This window comes from Nyctereutes procyonoides, unplaced genomic scaffold (assembly GCF_905146905.1).
Source record: "Nyctereutes procyonoides isolate TBG_1078 unplaced genomic scaffold, NYPRO_anot_genome, whole genome shotgun sequence".
NCBI classification, from domain to species: Eukaryota; Metazoa; Chordata; class Mammalia; order Carnivora; family Canidae; genus Nyctereutes; species Nyctereutes procyonoides.
Window position 1 is genome coordinate 30813677 of NW_026575049.1, and position 17859 is coordinate 30831535.

Here is a 17859-nt window from a genome sequence, read left to right on the forward strand (position 1 = left end):
CTGCCTGTCTTTTTCTTACTGCTTTGGATGCTGGTTTGAGAAAATGATTTTTTAGAGCAACCACAGCCATCCTGTGAACATGAGGCAACACGTAAAACCAACCCATGGAGGATGGCAGAATGATAGACTAGAGGGAAAGATCTTAGGTCCTTGATGAAATCATCGAGCTGCTGTATCACACGTGGACCTGCCTACCTTGAGATTTCCCATTATGGGAGATTATTATTTAAGGTCTTATTACCTGAGTATTTTGTTACTTGCAGCTCAAAGCAATCCTGATTGATATGGATTGATTTTTTTTTTCTCACTCCATGCTCTGATATTCTTGGTATTGCTGTTATGTGTTGTGGCAGCAAAATGGCTGCAGCAGTACCAAAGTTTGTATCAGTAGACCTCACAGGCCAGAGGTGATGGAACACTTGGTAGTCCAGCATCTCAAATAAGCGTCCCGAGAGTCAACTTGATTGGACTAGCTGAGGTTGTCTACTCAGCCTTGAGGTGTTCAGGATATGGAATACATTGATTAGCTTTTGGTATTCATGTCTGCTTTTGGAACTGGAGATAGGCCAGGTTCAAAATAAAATCTGGGTTCTTTTAGCAAATATGCCTTGCTCAGATCCCCAAGGTGATCACCTCCATCTTTGATGGACAGTTTCCATATCAGTGAAGGTTTCCTACCTTAAGCACCTGTACCTCTCTGCTGTGGATATTGTCTGGCCGTGGGAGCGTGGTAGATGTGCTGGAACTGACTATGGCCCAGGAGCAATGCTCAACAGATGAAGGGATTTTGCGGATAATGACTTCTCTAGGTTTCCTGACCCTTGGGGGGACAATCCTGAGGTATGTTCTACATCTTCGCTTGTCCCACACAGTAGCTAAAAGCCAGGTGCAACTATTGACATTTAAATCAATTAACATTATATAAAATTAAAAATTCATTTCCTAAGTCAGACCAGCCTCATTTCAAGTATGCAATAGCCACTAGTGGCTACTATATTGAGACAGTGCAAATATATAACATTTATATCACCCAGGTCTTCTGGACGATGTTCTACACATTCTCTCAGAGTGTCCTTATCACAACTAAGCACCCATTGACCACTGATTAATTTACCCCTGATTGGTCTCTTCCCCTTTCTTATTTTATTCCCACACATCTTCATTGGGCTTCTTGGAATCAATTTCCAGATAAGCTTCTTGCTCTCAAGTCTTTGTCTCAGCGTTTACTTTCTGGGGAACCCTACTTGCATCACACTCTCAGGCATAGGAAAGGGAGGATAGGATATTGTTGGTTACTGACAAATGTCCTTTACACCCTGGCTACTCAAAGTGTGGTCCCTGGATATTGTTAGAAAAGCAGAATTTCACGCTCTGTCCCAGGCCTACTGACTCAGTACCTGCATTTTAAGAAGATTCCCAGGTGACATGTATGCACATGAGGTTTGAGACGTGCTGCTCTATGGGTTCCTTAGATAGAGAGGGGGTGGAAAAAGGAGAGCTAAGAAAATTTCCCCACACAACTATGACTGCCATTTAAACAGTTATTGCTTTCTTGTCTAGAGCTCCAAAAGATATGTTTCATCATCTTTTATTTCAATACTTTGAGGACCTTATCAATGTTCGAATTTATTTATTTAGTTATTATATATCATTATATTACATTATTATATTATATTATTATGTTATTATATATATTTTTTCATTTTTGTCTTGGTCTTCTCACCCAATAACTTGAGATCTCCTTTCCTTCCAGGGTGCCAGGACCTCAGGATGAAATCTCACCTTGACCTTTGAATTGACCTCTTCCGCACTGATTTTCCCTTCCTGTCTCCACAAGGCTGTTACATTGCCAGTTAAGCACTTCATCATAGGGTGATCAGGGAGCTATTTACCTGACAAGGTTTTTACTCTGATGGACTTTCACATTCAGTGAGTGAATAAAACCTTTCTTCTAAAGACAATGGGATTCTCTATGTAGAGCCAAGTTTGTTCTAATTAGCTGGCTCTGAGGTTTGCAGTGGCAAGTCTTCCGGAAGTTAATACTGCTATTTTGAGAATACCTGTATGTTGTCTGCTTAATGAACATGATGATGGGAACATAAACTATTTTTCATTCCACTAAGAAAGACTTTATCCTTATTCCCCATCTCACATCTCAATTCTAGACTTGCTTTGTTTTTAGTTAAATTATGTTCAAATCACACTTTCATTAGTGTTAATTTGGCGGTTTTTGCAATGTTCTTTAATTCTTCAGCTAGCAAGTGGCATGTTTCCTGCTTAGATCTGATGGAGGCATTTTATTTTACTCATTTTGATTATTGGCCTGAATGACAGAGGGATGTTTCACATCATGCATTTATACTTTCAGTTGAAATGTGTCTGGATAGAACACCATTTGCAGATATTTCTCCAGCATTGGTTGGAGGATAACTAGTCGGTTTTATATCTGTGCACCCTGAGTGTTGTTTGATTCTTGATCCTTATAAGGACACTATAACCTTATTTACTGGCAAGATGTGGGAAAAACATGTGTGACTGCTAAGTATTCTGAAACCTTGAAAATTTGATTGCTAGATATTGAAGTCTACAAAATGATTTGGGCAGCTTTACATATGATCAGGTCTGATACTGCAGTTGTTTGGCAAATGTAACATTACTATTAAAATATTGAAATCCTTCCATAGTGGCTGTTAAGTGCCCCCTGAAGTAGGTTCCCTACTTCTCTACCTCAGCTGACATAGCCGTCTCCCAAAATCATACCTTCCTCCCACCACCATTTCGCCAGAACCCAACATCAAAGAATTAGGACTTGGCCTACCAGGCCCCCCAGATTCTGCTCTAAGTGTGGATGCCCCAAGGCTGACCTGACTTCCCATAAGTTGACTGGCAGGTGCCCTGTTGTTATAGGTTGTATAGTTTTCACATCACTCCTGTAAGGATTCATTGGTTTCTCTACCTAGCACTTGAACACCTTTCAAAACATTCAGAAAACAGCTCTGAAATCTTAGAAATGAGTTCTATTTGGAATAGTAAAAGTAATTGGGTTGACTTTAAGATGGTAAAAGTATCAGGCCACCTTCATTTGGATGAGTGCAATATTCTTTATTATGATGATGATTTTTTGGAGGCAAGATAAGAATTGGAAAAACGGGACTCGTCTTATATTTTAAAATAATTTTTAATATTTTATTTTACTTTTTTTTTTGGGGGGGGGAGACTCTGGTCTTTTAAGATGTAAAACCCAATCTGCCTCCAGACTTTGCATCATATTCTTATTCCATTCCAGTTCCTTGGGGTTCACAGAAAATGAAACCAGGAAAAGCGGAGGTGACAGCAGGTCTCCCGACTTCCTCTTTGAGATGCCTTTAGGGCCCCCTAGTGGCTATTTTAAGACAGGTTTTTTTTTCTTTTTTTTTTTTTTTAATTAGGATTAGGTCTCTTTGACCCTGATTTTTTTTTTTTTTTAAAAGACCTTTCTGAATCTCTCCTGTGACAGGTGCAATAACTGAGTGGAGAAAAATATATAACAGTTGGTTTAGAGGGCTCAATATTTTTCACATCTCAGTTCTTAGCAAAAGCAGTGCAGAATCTTTAGAAATAACAGATATATCACCTTACATATTTTATTCTGCATTCCTCATACTATATTATGTCATAGCTGAAATCCTTTAAGACATTTATATCCTGGTTTGTGTCAAAGGGCTATACTATAATTCATAGGTAAGTACATTCTCCCTTAGGTTTAACACACACATACACACACTAACGCACCTATCCATCCCATTGGTGGGCAAAGGAATTCTTTTAATGTGGGGCTTCACATAATATGAACTAACAGAAACGCTCAGTTTGTGGAATATTTCACTCTGACAGCATTCCTATCATTTAGAACGTTAGAAATGCCACTGAGTTCAAAACACTGCAACACTGAACAGATAGAGCCAAGCTTTTGTGCATTTAAGGTGCCTATTGACTGATGCAAGTAATTTTTGTGAAATCCTCTAATAATGAAATATGTCTTCAATGTGTTTTATTGACCAGAGTGAATATTGCTCCCTCTCTCTCTATGGTGATATTTTTCTTTCTAAAATCCAATCTAGAGAATGCACTATACTTGGGTGACTATAATGGAGACGTTTCTTTACCACATGCTTATCTTTTAGTTCAGTTTCTGATATTATTCCTTTATTTCTCCATCGCTTGTAAATTTCAGGTCTCCCTCTCCTTCCTTGGTAGGGTACTGACTGTCTCAGTCACGTTACCCTTATTAATATGCTAATATATTATAATAATGCATTTTACACCACTAATGAAGCGAGGCAAAGCAACGAATAAAAAGCAAGCCCAAATTCTTGGCTTTAACTTTACCCGGTTCCAGGGCGGGGGCTGGAGTAGGGGAGAAGGAGAGTGGGAAGGACGGCCGACCCGCAAAAAAATAAAAATGATCCCCTTGTTTTCAGCGCGTTCTAGAACAGAGCTGTACGTCAGAGGAAGAACCGAGCAGCATTCGAGCTAAAAGGACGGGCATTAAACTTTGACACTTTAATGGTCTCGAGGATATTAGAAAATATTTTGTCATATAACGTTCTTCTCCGACACGGTAGGGACACTGACATCAAAACCAGATACGATCTCCTATCGGTGCAAACGTGCAGGGTGAGGCTCATCCCCGCCGTGATAAGGCAGCAGGACCCCAGCTTCGCAGTGAACTTCTGAAGCTCCGAGAGCAAAACGTTTCCTACTTCTTCGCCGGGGACGCTGCTGGGTAACCGCTACCTTCTTTTTGCATTCTCCTCGGCTCGGTCTGCCGCTGAGAATAGGTAAACAGCACTCCAGAGCTGGGGAGAGCCGGGGGTGGTGCTCGAGGGGTGGGGAGTGTACGGGGATGGGTGGGTGGGGGGGCGCTGGGGCGGGGGGGGGGGGCGTTGCCTGAAGAGGCTGGAGGGAAGGGAGGGGACGGCGGAAGGGTCCCGGCTGGGTCGAGCTGCAGGCCGAGAGCGGGGTTACTTGGCGGCAGCCGGGTCCCGAGCGGACCGGAGGGCCAAACCTCCGAAACCCTCGGGCCCCCAGCCAGACCTCTGGGGAGTGTGGTCGGTACCGCAGTCCGAGCTCCGCGTCCTTTCCTTATGCACCCCCGCCCCCCGCCCCCCCGCCTTGCACTTTATCTCTGCTTCTGCATCCTTCTCCTGCCCCTTCCCAGAGTCAGGTGGGCTTCCCGCGGCCTCATCTAAGCCCTGGGGCGGGGAGACCGAGGCGCCCGCCAGGTTGGGGAGGGGTGGGGACCCGGTGGGAGGGGGGGGGAAGGGGACCCCAGAAGCCCCGGGACGAGCTGAGGAAAAACCCGGGAGCTGGATCACACGCCGGAGCTCCGGTCTCCCAGGCAGAGTTGCCCATCCCTCCGCGTCCTCCTCCTCTCCCGGCCTGCTTTCTCCTCCTTCGGGTTTTCTCTCCAGGCCTCCTCCCGCCCCCTTTGCCCAGACGATTTCACCCACTCCTTCCGTAGCTTCGGAGCTTCGGAGGACTCTCGGCGCCCCACTCGGGGCTTTAGGACTGGGAGGCTGGAAGTCCATTCAGTGGGATGTCGCGCGCGGGGTTCTTGTGCCAGGAGGGAGAGCAAGAATGAAGTCAGGACCGGGAGGGGCGTGTTGTGCGTGCAAGGGTGTGTGTGTGTGTGTGGGGGGGGAGGGGGCAGAGAAATGCAGTTTCCCCGAAAGAATAGGGAGCCCTGGATCGGATTCTTGGATACAGAGCCCCCAATAATGCTGTCACAGCCCTTCCTCGTGGCTCCTCGCAGCCTCCGGCTGCCCCGTACCCTGGCCACCTTGCAGAGAGGCGGCGACCCGAGTAGAAGTGGAGGCGGGGAAACTTCCTACTTCCCACGACGGCCGTTTCGTACCAGGGGGAGTGGACCGGCTGCACGGCCCGGCGAGCCTGCCGGCGTCTCGACAGCGGCAGCTGCGGACCCGTGGCTCTTCCCTTCCCCCTCTTTCCGCCCCGCTGGCCAAGCCCGAGGCGGCCGGGAGCGGCCGGGGTGGGGGGGGGGGAGAAGGGCGGGGAGCTCCCAGCTTGCACCCTTTCATCGCGACCCCGGCCGGGATCCCGGCTCCGGGTGTTGCTTCCACCCGCGTGCGAGCGAGCTGGAGAAGCGGGGGGGCGGAGCCTCGCGCGGGGGGGCGGAGCCCGGGCGGGGGCGGGCGCTCGGTCCGCGCGGCTGCGGAGCCCGCCATTGGCCGGCCGCGCCGTCACGGGGTGGGGGCGGGCGCCGAGGCGCGCGCCGGCCCCGCCCCCGCCCGGAGCCCGGCCCGGGCGCGCGGTCCCCCCCAGCTGCACAGACATGACACAGACACACAGTCACTGCAGCTGCTGAGCGAGCCCGGCGCTCTGGGCACGCGGCGGCGGGGCCAGCCCGGAGCCCGGACCCCGGACCCCAGCGCCCGCCCGCTCGCCCCCCCCGCCGGCCTCCGCGCGGCGGCCCCCGCCTGGCCGGGCGCGGGAGGCGGGGATCGCGCGCCGGCTCCGGCCAGCGGCGCCCGGCTGCCCGCGGCGGCTGCAGCGGCCGCCCAGCTCCGAGCGCCGGGCGCTCGGGGAAGCCGGCGCGTCGCGGAGGCGGCGGCGGCGGCGGCGGCGGCCGAGGCCGGCGAGCGCTCCCGGCGGCAGCGGGGCCGCCCGCCGCGGCTCCCCGCACCCACCGCGCTGCGCCCCGCCTCCGCTCCGGTGACCTTCCCGGGGCGCCTCCCCCGGCCCCGCGCCCCCGGCCCCGCGCCCCAGGCCGGGGCGAGGCCCTCTCCAGCGCCGCCTCCCCGCGGAGCCGCGGGCGGGCGGGCGGGCGGGCGGCGCAGGCCCGGGGGGAGGGGGCGCCGCGGCCGGCTGCAGCCTCTCCGCCGCCGTGCTCGGCGCCCGGCCCGGTCGGACCGCCGCTGCCCCGCCGCCGCGCGGAGCCGGGGCGCCTGACGCTGGGGGCGCGGCCGCGCTCGCCTCGCGGGGCCGGGAGCGGGCAGGCCCTGCCCTGAAGGGGCGAAGCGGCGGGGAGCGCGGGGGGTGGAGCCGGCCCGGTGGCCGCCCCGCGGCTCTCCCCCGCGCCCCCTCCCCGGACCCAGCCCGAGGCAGACGCAGGCCCCTGCCCATGCGGGGCGCCCCCGGCTCGGGAGAGCGCTCGGGGCAGGGAGCAGCTCCAGGCAGCGGCGCCGGAGGGCGAGGAAGGAGGGACGGCGCTGAGTCGGGGCGGCCCGGACCCTCCCCGCCGCCGTTGCCGCCGCGGGCCGCCCCCGAAGTCCGCGCCTGGCCCCGCCGCCTGAACTAGGGCAGCGCCGCGGGGACCCCGACCCGGACGCCCCGCGCGCCCCGCTCTTCCGCGGCCTCCCGGTGCTTGGCGGCAGTCACGGCCAAGGTAAGAGCCCGGGGGGGGGGGGGCGGGGAGCCGCCGCGGGGGCGCCCCGCTGAGCGGCGCCCGACAAGTTCTCCGAACCTGTGGCTGCTACCCCCGCGAGGCACCCCGGGCGGGCTGGGGGTGCAAGACCCGCTCCTAGGCACACGGCTGCCAGCCCGGAGCGCGCAGGGAGGACTTTCCCGTCCACACCGGGAGGTGGTGCGCCCCGGTCTCGCACCCGCCTCCCCCAGGTGCCCGCAGCTTCTCAGCCGTGGGCATCTGTACTTGGGGCGGGGGGGTGGGGGCACCTGCCGTGTTTCTTGCTGTCCCCCTTGGGTGATCCTCACCTGCCTATCCTGGTGTGATGCTCTGAAGAAGTTTTCTTTGCTCCTGTTGTAGAGAGTCGAGGCGATTTCGGGTGAGCAGCCACGGCTTCCAGGTCCCTCTCTGGGACAGAGTAGTTGGGTGGCAGCGATGTCCATAGAGAGGAAACCTAAGCAGCGGCCGTCCTGTTAGACAAAGCTGCTTAGGGCGAGTGATCAGTGTCCCGCGGTCCAGCCGTTGCCGTGAACGTCTCTGCCGCCGAAGGCTGCAGTGGCTGACTCCAAAGTTCGAGCATCCCTAAGTCATTTTGTTTATTACCTTCTTTAATATCTTCCTTTTAAAGACTCTCAGCCCTACAAGGCTGTCCTTGCCACTTTGAAATTTATTAAACCTGTGAGATTTCCCTGGAACAATCTGATTTTAAATGGGTCACTTAGGAGGGAACAGATTGTCTCTCCTACACTGAATCCATCCCCCGGGTGACCCTGTTTGATGGGGATGGATTTTTTTTTCCTCGTCCCCGAGCTGGTGTACCTCGGTTGAGCAGGTTTCTGTTGAATTCCGAATCCGTGAATTTTGTCACTCAGTCCATTAAAATGATCTCCTGAGGGAGCAGAATAGCAGCTTACATTTTCCGTGAATGTCACAGGAAGTTTTACAGGGTCTTATGTAAGTTCCCCAAGAGAGCACTCAGGCTCCCGCTTTCTTCTTGGGGGATGAGGTGGGGTGGCAGGTGCGGAGGTCACCTCACCAAAATGTGGCTCGGTCCCCTCTCTGACACAGGTGGAAACCCAAAGTGCTTATTCACTCCGTGGATGCAGTCACTTCAGGCTCATTTTTCTCCTTACCTCTCTCGCCTTGCCTCCCCAGGAGTCAGCTTCGGTAGACTTAAGACAAGGGAAGGTTCTAAATTAGGAAAGGAATAAGTGGTGTTTTCTTTTCTCATCTCTCACAAATGGGTGACATGAATGAATTACTCACGGGCATGAGTCCTCACTGGGGATTAAAAAAACAAAACAAAACACCTGGCTTTAAGGTTTCACACATCTTAGTGTACCTTTATATTTCAAGAGTGTTTCACTTCAGTGAAAATTGTTTGAGGAGAACACACATTTATCGAGCCTCTGGCCCTGTTAATTCCATACCAGGAAGAAAACTAATTGGAGCAGAGAGGCAGAAGTCATCAAGATTTAGATGTTAGTGGGTTCTCAAGTAGTGGCAAGGACAGGAAACAAATCCACCTAGTAAGACAGGTTTTCAGAGCAAAGATTGGATCACTCTGGAGAGGGCAGTCGTCCACTAACCAGTGTGGGTCCTTTTTCTTCACGTAGTGAAGCGTGTTGGCTTGTGGGTTAACTTTTTCCGTGTGAGGTAATGCAGATCACTTTGTCTTTTAAACCAGAACTATAAGGGCCTTGGAAATGAAAGCACAAGGTTTTCGTCTCCTCGTAGGTCCTGGAGGGCTTGCATCTCGACAGGATGTGGAGGTTCCTTGGGTTCTGGGTTTCTGAGCTGTGCTTTAATGTGGATGCGGAATGCAGGAGTGTCTCCATCCTTCAGCCACCTACAGTGGGACGACACTAGGGGGACTAGTTTTCTCTTCCACCACCAAGGAAGAAAACACAAGGACCCATGTTACAAAAGGCCGTGGTTTATCTTTAGGGCTCATGAGCTTGACTGTTTGGTACCTACTATATGCTTGCATGAATGAGTGGATCCCAGATGCTTGAATGATGGGCCTGATCACATCTGAAGTGTCATTCGGGCAAATCAGGACTGGCTAACTGCAAAGTTCTGAGTAAATGAGGGCTAGACATTTCAGGGGGACAGAACCTCCTGCAGGCTCCATCCTTTGGGCATGTAGGCCATGCTAACTTCTCCCCCAAAGGTTTGTAATCAGAACTGCCTTTTTTGGTTTTGGACTGCACATCACCTGCAGTCTTCATAAAATCACATATAATCATCCATTCTAAATGGAGTCTAGAACCAACTCCATCAAACTCCAAATTTCTCACCGTCATCCCTTAAAAACACATACGTTGTATTTACACACAGCTAACATTTGATGGTGTGGTTTGCACTTTTGTCTCAGATGCTCTCTGCACTTCTAACAGAATTAAGTCATTAGCGTCTAGGTTTCTTCCAGTTGAATTGGGAGATAATTCTATTTTGCTGAAAAAAAAAAAAAAAAGCCCCATTGCCCAGGCTTTCCTTACCTAGGTGGTGTGTGTCTTATCATAGCCGACTCCAGCGGGGGGCATACAGAAAAGGTGAGAGGCAGAGTCCAAGAAGAGGTTACCCGGTTCAGAATACTGGCACCAAAAAAGGGCAGATGTCCCCAAGATTTAAGTCTCACTGGATTCTAAAAGCCCCAGTTCAGCATATGGAATTAGATTCAGTGTTTGGAACCTGTGAACCTGCGTGAGTTATTACATTTTCCTGAACTCAGGGTCTGGTAGGACCTGCATTTTTTATCTTTTACCCATATGTGTGGTGCATATTTAGGTAGTTTGAAGGGAGCTATTGTTGTGGTCTAAGGAGAATGGTCAGTATAAAGCTTTACTTCTGCTATTAAAGCTTTATAGATTGATTCTCATAGGCACAGTATAGCCAAGGGGTAAGGGATTGGAGCAGGAAAATACTATTAAATTTGCCACTGAGCATCAACTTGTGAAAACTGGTTCCAGAAAAGATATATACTGTCGTCCTAAGGCATGAATGAAGTCTTGTGAATGTCAGGGACACCAGGTGGCAGAGGGAGAATAAGAAGTTGAGGTGGAATACTGTTCTACCGTAGGGTCTGTGAATGATGGGAAGGCATCTTGGAGCCAGAGTCGTCAGAGAGTAGGGAGCATGCGAGGTTGGGGGGAGGGATGAGTCAGTCGCAGGGGACTGCAAGCCCCAGGCCACCCTGCCACTGACACACTTGAGTCATACAGCCACCTCACAGAACCCGCTAGTGCTGTTGAGGCTTTGCTACTCTCTTCCAGAACATTTGACATTGAGAGGTACTCGGGTGCTCTGTTCCTCGCTGACCACATTGGCATTTGGAGGGCAATAGGCAGCTCCATCATAAGTTAAATGTATTTCAGAAGATGTTCCTCCTTTTAACTCAACGAATAATAATTGAACATCTATTATGTGGCAGATGCCATGCTCTGCATGGGAGGCTACAAGAGGTTTCACATTTAGTTCAGGGAAGCAGAAGTCCAGAGAACCTTTCCCATGAGCGAAGTGCTGTTGTGTAGCTTGGTGCAAAGGATGTGTGTTTGCCAGAGGAGTAGAAGGAAGAGAGTCCCAGGTAGCAAGAATAGCGTGGAAACCTTGAAATCTGTCCTGTGTGTGGAGAACAGTCATTAGTTAAGGTGGCTGGAAGATGTTCTGGGAGAGGGGAAGCCTGGTGGGAGAAGGGAGATAATTGAATAGGATTCTGAGCTGGGGACTAACTTCCTGCTACATGTCTTCAGATGGTGACAAGAATGGTGTCTGGATAATATCCGAGAGTCCTAGTTGATTATTCCATATTGTTAACAAAAACAGAAAAAGGGGTTTTCTGTTTTGTCCTTTATCTTTCTACATATAGCACTTTGCTTGTTCTTTAAAAAAAAAAAACTGTTAGCAATGCAAATAAAGAAAGGGTCCCTTATCAACCATATAAGTCTGCCCTCTTGCGTACGAGAATTCCATCTGGGGCTTTCATTATGTGATCATGCAGCAGTGGGAGAAGTGACAGTGTTAGATGAGAGATGATCTAGTATGGGGGAGCAAAGTCCTTCTCTGGGAGAACACATTCCATTTTGTCAGATCGGATTCTGGGTAGAGTTATGGCCAGGTTTACACTAGAACAAGGTTCTCGTATTTGAGTCATTTCAGTTCTGGCCTCAACGTTCTTTGCTTTTGCAAAAGGAAGAGTTTAATAATGAGAATGAGTGTGTGTATGTGTATGTGTGCCTGTGCGTACGTGTGTGTATGTGTGTGTGCATTGTGGGATGAAGAGACTGTATAGTGAAGAAGAAAAGCAATGATGTAACTGTCGGAGGATGATAGGGAGAAAGGAAAATCAGAGTTGCGGCAGTGAGTGAGCCCCAGGGGAAAATATATTTAGTTTTTTTTCAGAAATAGGAGCCAGACAGTGGAGGAAAAAGAAGGCTCTGTATGTGTGTGTTCCTTGTATCATCTTTACCTGCATTAAGTGGGAAGCAGGGTGATTTAAGTAAAATCAGGAGATCTGGGCCTAGTCTTGCATCAGCTGTTGCTAACTTGCTGTGTGACATTGGAATATTGCATGACCTTTCTGGGCTGCAAGTGTTGTCTCTATACTTGAGTTCTTTACCTTGCAACTGGGAATTTAGGGCCCAGAGAGGGAATGGGTTTGTCTGAGTTAGTGGCAAAGCTCTGACTACTTAGGATTTCTAGCTCTGAAATGGGAAGAGGCCTGACCGGTTCAAAGGTATACTCTACCTTGAAATATAAAACACAGGTAGGCAATGCTGAAGAAAAGAAGCACGAAGTCTTGGCTGTGTTGCTTGTATTTCTCTGATCTCTCTCTAATATGTTGGGCTATTCACGCATAAGCAGCCAAACATGCCCGCTAACTTCTTCAATAATAGGAAAACAAGTTGGTTTTGATGTTACCTATTCTTTGAGAACTACTTGAGAACTAAGTATGTTGTGATAAAAAGCAATGCTGAAAATTTTGATTTTTTTTTTTCCAGTTGTCTCTTGGGGATTTGGCAAAGCCTGTACTCTAACGTGGAAAAGGGAGCCCTTTCATTTGGTCCAGGGTTGGGGGAGCAGTTTACCTCATAGGGCAAGCTCTGAACGGAGGGATGTTTGGAAGAAAAATGAATGCAGAAAAGCAATCCTGTATTGTTGGGGAATATGTATAATGTATAAGTTGGGGAAAAAGAAAATCAATTTAATTTTATGCCTGCACATTTGTGTTCTAGGAAGAAGGGTGCTCACTACTCAGGCATTGATCTGGCTATAGAGGGCAGTGCTTATTGGAAAGAGGAGATCTGAAGTGAGTGCAACGTAAATATGAGGGTTTATTTATTTATTTATCTATTTAATTATTTTTACATTCTTATTTCAGTATGGAAGTTAAGTCTAGAAGTGCCCTATTTTAGCAGAATTTGGCTTATAAAATCTGATTTTAAAGGCAAACACGTTAAGTAATTGGGATTCATAAAAGGACCTTTTTAAATTGCTAGTTCCTTTATTGTATTTCAAATTATTTGGTTAAGACAATCATGATGGATGCTTTTGGGAGCCTCATCTGTCACATGAAACCAAGGATGTTTTTTAATACAAACTTTTCAAATGTTTTAACAAATAATTCCACAGGTTAACCTGCCAAGGACCCTAATATGGAACTGTATTACTTTTTTTTTTTTAATTTATTTATGATAGTCACACACACACACAGAGAGAGAGGCAGAGACACAGGCAGAGGGAGAAGCAGGCTCCATGCACCGGGAGCCTGATGTGGGATTCGATCCCGGGTCTCCAGGATCGCACCCTGGGCCAAAGGCAGGCGCCAAACCGCTGCGCCACCCAGGGATCCCTGGAACTGTATTACTGAAAGAAGTCTGATAGTTGTATCACCTTTCATAACCACTAACCAGCAGCTGGTGTTCTCTCTCTCACCCACTTACTTGGGGGCAGATTTACTTGTTTAACTGCTCTTCTTCTGGAGATAGCAGTCGTAATGACCCACCTGCCTGAGTTCCTCAACCTCCTGCATTGAGGTTCTACCTCTGGGACTATATCAAGAACAGAGGTGGTTTAAAAAGTAAATTAGGTCATGGGATGCCTGAGTGGCTCAACTGGTTAATCATCTGCCTTCAGCTCAGGTCCTGATCTCAGGGTCCTGAGATCGAGTCCCAAGTCTCTTGGGCTCCCTGCTCAGCAGAGGGTCTGCTTCTCCCTCTGCCCCTCCCCACTGCTCCTGCTCTCTCTCTCTCTTTCAAATAAATGAAGAAAATCTTTAAAAAAAACATTTAAAAAAATTAAATTTGGTAAGAGTTTCTAGGATTCTGAGTTTTCATTATTGCAGACATGGAATTAATTGGCTTCTGCCTAGGTATATGGGAGAGGTGATAAACGTAGGAAATGTATAGAATCATGCTTGCCTCCTGGCTCTTGCTTTGCAGCAACTGCGATATCTAGGGCTTTTGGGGTTTTTGTTCCTTTATCTCTTATGAAAGTTTCTGGAAAGGAACTTGTTCTAGGAATGAAATAAAATGTAAGGTGTTTGAGGCTCCAGAGGTAATTTGGGGGCATCCTGGCATTGTAGATAATCACAGGCCGGGGCTAGACTGGAAAGTGCCATATCCCCGGTAATTTTAGCCTCTCTTGTCACATTATGGGGCTGTGCTCTGGACGGGTGGCAAATGAAGATGGAGATGGAGCCCTGACTACCGGGAGAGGTCTGCTCATCACAGAGTCATTTTTTGAAGTACCAAGGCCAATTGGGAAGACAGGGCTTGCTGATCTTTCCACGGAAGCAGTAGAATTTGGGAGGATTTACGGCAGAAGTTGGCATGTGGGAATTTCTTTCTTCTTTTTTTTAAATTAAAATTCACCAGGGAATCCTGGGCTCTCCAGTGTGATTATGTGGTTAGGGATTGCCTGGGATACCTTGGTCACCTGTTTATTATTGAGGAAGGTTAATGTGTCGGTGGCTCCTGGGGAAAACCCGCTCGCCCCTTCTGCTCCTAGAACAGTTGCGTAGACCCTTGATACGCCAGCACTGTGTGTGCACCAGCCTCCTTGACTGTTGTCAGCTCTCATCTGGGAGGAATGGCATTTCCTGGTTGTCTCAGGAGCCAAGAGGGGTGCAGGCAGAGTAATCAGCAGGGTAGGGCTTTTCCCCTCCTGCAGGCCTGGTGCCCAGAGCTTAGTAGTTCTGCACGAAATGAGTAGTGTGTCCTGTGTCCTCATGGAACAATTTGTTTGATGAGTGAACAAGCGGTCATGTTTTCAGTGCTGCGGGGGGGGGGGGGGGAGGTGCCAGGGAAGGAGGGCGAGTGAATACCAGCAGATGCACAGACTCGAGGCCTCTCCAGGAAGATGTTATTTTAAAAATGTGAAGGACATTTCAGGTCAGCAAAATGAATTCTCTTAGGAGTCATTGTTGTGGTTCAAACACTGATGGCTTTGTAACAAGGCAAGGGGAGTGCAGTACCGGAATGTGTGGCGGCTTTCCTTTGCTCTCACTTTGTGGGGATTTTGACTTTTCTGGCACCAGACGAATGGGCGTGCCCTAAAGCCTGTCAAATGCACATGCCAGGTGGCCTGGAAAATGCTGGAGAAGTGTGGATTGTTGCTGATGCTGTTTCCAGTGCTGGGGAGGGAATTATGGAGTGTGTGGGGTGTGGAGCTGGGGGGTGTGGCTCCCTCGGAGGAGGAGGAGTGGGGGGCACTCCGGACAGCTGGGGAAGGCTGGAGCCCTCTGTCTCCATGGGAAGACCTCTCCACTGCCATCTTGGTATCTCTTTGCCTTTCTCTGTTTTCATGAATCACTCCCTGCTCGGCTTTTCCATGTCGGAAGTTCCCTGCACCAGGAGCAGAGCTTCAGGTTGGGGACCCCCACCAGGGTGGGGAAAGACCTTGGACCCCATCCGACCAACACCTTCCTTTCATAGCTGTGGCTGCTAAGGCCAGAGAGATAAAGAGAATGATCCTGAGGGGAGGCAGGACCAGAACCCCAGCTTTCCGGCCTCCCCAGTGGCCCTTGGCTCTGTCCTCTCACACCTGTGACTTCTAGGTGTCTGTCTTCAGCCCCTTCCTTTTGTCGTTCTGCATCATCTGTTCCACACCCAAAAGCGTGTTCCTCAAGTGCCTCCTTGGTGCCAGGCTCCCTTTCATTCGATCTTTCCGTGTCATTTCAGCCTGACAGCACCCTATATGTGGTGGGCACTCTTACCCACTTGGGGTGTGGAAACTGAGGTTGCTCAGGTCACACAGCTGTGAAGCCTGGGGCCAGGACTCAGCTCAGCCTGCTGTCTCAGTGCTTACCTTGTCCTGGCTTCCCCGCCTGTCTACACTCGCCGTTTGCCCTGGGACTTTGCAGGTCTTCTCTAGTCCTGGCCTATTGGCTGTTGCCTAAAAATGCCCCTTGTTTTCCCCACTTGGGCCTATTACTGCTTCTCCCTTTGCTGGATCAGACTCCTCCTTCCTCCCTCCTTTCTCTGTCCCGTCAAAATCTTTCCTGCCTATAGGCCCTGGGCGGGCACCCTGTCTATCCTTGATGGCATTCCCTTCACTCATTCGACGTCCACTCACTGCCTGAGCCAACAGTCCTCAGACAGCATTCACTAAACACCTGTGATGTGCAGGTCTTGGCTTGACATTGGGAGACGGAGGTGAGATCACCTGCTATCATCAGTAGCCTTGTCTTGGTGAGGGAGGCAAGTGGTAATGAAAGCGCGGAAGAATGGCGTGGGAGGAGGCATTGCTCCCAAACGCTGACAACTGTGCGTGGCCTCTTCTGCTTGGCCTCGTCCGTGTCCAGATACTTTCCTTATTCCCCCACTAGAGTGTCAGCTCCTTAGGCACTGTGGCCTGGTTAGCGCATCCATGTACCTATGAGTATGTCTTGCTAGCACTTAGGAATCCTAAACAATCATTTATGAAATTAAATTGAAAGCCTGCTGTCCTTGCCCTCGAGAAACATAGTTGGAGAGATTTAAAGAATGTGTGATAAGTTAAGCAACAATAGAAAATTCAAACGACCGGTTGAGAGCAAGAATAGAAACTGCAGCAGTACATACAGTTAATGGTTGTGGATTATTGAAGCTGGATGGGAACTCAGAGGTGGGAGTTTACTTTAGCTGCTTAAACTCAGGAGGTGGGGTTTGAGCTGGGTCTTTGGATGCAGGATAGTTATAAATCTGAATAGAAGAATTACAGGGAGGTCAAGGGGCCAGGTTAGGTCCATAGGTACATATTTCTGGGTTATAGGATAAGCCAGCTTGGGTTTCTGTTAGCAGGGAGCTGGAGATGAGCTTGGCAAGCTGGGTTGGGGGCCATGGGCTCTCGGAAGGCAGGGTGGCTTTTGATCAGGAGACTGATGTATTAAAAGCTCTGTTTTAGGAAGATGAGCCCAGGAACAGGATTGGGGTCACTTTGGAGTAGGGAGAGAGGAAGCTGGGAGGCCACTGAACAGGCTTTTGCCATAGTTCATACATGGAGTTTTGGAGACCACAGGGCTAGAGCTGGTACGGTTGGGGATGGAAGCCAAGAGGAGCTTTTGAGCTTTTCTCCGATCCCAATCATTGGTACCGAAGTCTGAGATGGTTTTCTCTGCCCACTGGAAAGCAGCCTTGTTGGAATAAAGTTTACTTGTGAAAGTAACAGCAATTCTTAAAGTAGCGCTTTCTTCCTCAGCTGGGTAGAGCATGGGGATGGGGCTTGGGTGAAAATGTGCTCTCCAGCGCTTCTTGTATTGTTTGTTTGTTTGTTTTTTTTTTCCACATGAGCCCAGGGTTATAGAACAACCTTATTCCTAGCCTTGGATGACACCCAATAACAGAGAATTCTTTTCCTCATGAGTGGTTCCTAAAGCAGCTGTCGTGGGCCGAGAGGAAAACGACTGGAGCTCTGACATCTGGGCTCCCAATCTACCGTAAAAGTGAAGCTGTGCTGTGCTTCCCTCACCACTGGTGTGTTTCTGTGCCTGAGGAAGGCCTTGCTGGGAGATGACAAGAATTGCAGAGGTTTCAGAATTTCAGAGGAGGCCATTCTGGATAACAGAGTTTTTCAAATAGGCTCGCAAGGCTCTCTCATAGATAAGAGAGCCTTTATTTTTAATCTGTAAAGAAAAGGGCTTTTCTTGAACGTTCTGTGTATTTACCCTCACAGGCTTACTCTTGACCACTGGAAAACTTCCAATTTTCTTATCAGGACCCGTAAAGCTTGTTAGGAACTGGCCCCTGCCTCTCTCTGCAGCCACATCTCCCCCTCCCTCTGCTTCATGCATCTGCAGCCCTTACCTCTTTCCCCTCCCCACCCCCACCCCCCACACCTGCCAACCTGTGCACAGAGCTCTCCTGCATGATGGGCTCTCTCTCTATCTGCTTAGGACCCCTCTGTTTCTCCCTGAGTGCCTCCCTGCCACTTCCCTTGCTGGCCTCTGTGCTGTGTTCCCAGGTCTCCAAGCTGGC

General features: G+C 49.6%; 1 protein-coding gene across 2 annotated transcripts in view; it reads left to right on the plus strand.

Moving 5' to 3' along the window:
* Positions 1-4779: 4779 nt before the first annotated feature.
* The window catches only part of LARGE1 (LARGE xylosyl- and glucuronyltransferase 1), a 525183-nt gene continuing 512103 nt past the window's right edge, over positions 4780-17859 (plus strand). Inside the window, exon 1 of one of the 2 annotated variants that reach the window (XM_055328305.1) lies at positions 4780-4820. The gene's annotated coding sequence lies outside the window, so the exon portion shown is untranslated. Of the gene's footprint in view, positions 4821-6951; positions 7388-17859 lie in introns of those variants that run through there. The other variant, XM_055328304.1, reaches the window with a different exon arrangement.